This window comes from Dipodomys ordii, unplaced genomic scaffold (genome assembly GCF_000151885.1).
Source record: "Dipodomys ordii isolate 6190 unplaced genomic scaffold, Dord_2.0 Scaffold108, whole genome shotgun sequence".
Taxonomy (NCBI): Eukaryota; Metazoa; Chordata; class Mammalia; order Rodentia; family Heteromyidae; genus Dipodomys; species Dipodomys ordii.
Window position 1 is genome coordinate 2040180 of NW_012267324.1, and position 538 is coordinate 2040717.

General features: G+C 75.1%; 1 protein-coding gene across 1 annotated transcript in view; it reads left to right on the plus strand.

The window, feature by feature from the left end:
* The window catches only part of Unc13a (unc-13 homolog A (C. elegans)), a 57195-nt gene that overhangs the window by 54050 nt on the left and 2607 nt on the right, over nucleotides 1-538 (plus strand). The window lies entirely within an intron of this gene.

Below are 538 nucleotides of genomic sequence, written 5' to 3' on the forward strand. Positions count from 1 at the left end.
GCGTGTCCGTCCCCCTGCGTGTCCGTCCTCCTCCGCGTGTCCGTCCCCCTGCGTGCCCGTCCTCCTCCTCCGCGTGTCCGTCCCCTGCGTGTCCGTCCTCCTCCGCGTGTCCGTCCCCTGCGTGTCCGTCCCCCCTGCGTGTCCGTCCCCCCTGCGTGTCCGTCCCCCCTGAGTGTCCGTCCCCCTGCGTGCCCGTCCCCCCTGCGTGTCCGTCCCCTGCGTGTCCGTCCCCTGCGTGTCCGTCCTCCTCCGCGTGTCCGTCCCCCCTGCGTGTCCGTCCCCCTGCGTGTCCGTCCCCCCTGCGTGTCCGTCCCCCTGCGTGTCCGTCCCCCCTGCGTGTCCGTCCCCCCTGCGTGTCCGTCCCCCCTGCGTGTCCGTCCCCCTGCGTGTCCGTCCCCCCTGCGTGTCCGTCCCCCCTGCGTGTCCGTCCCCCTGCGTGTCCGTCCCCCTGCGTGTCCGTCCCCCTGCGTGTCCGTCCTCCTCCGCGTGTCCGTCCCCCCTGCGTGTCCGTCCCCCTGCGTGTCCGTCCCCCTGCGTG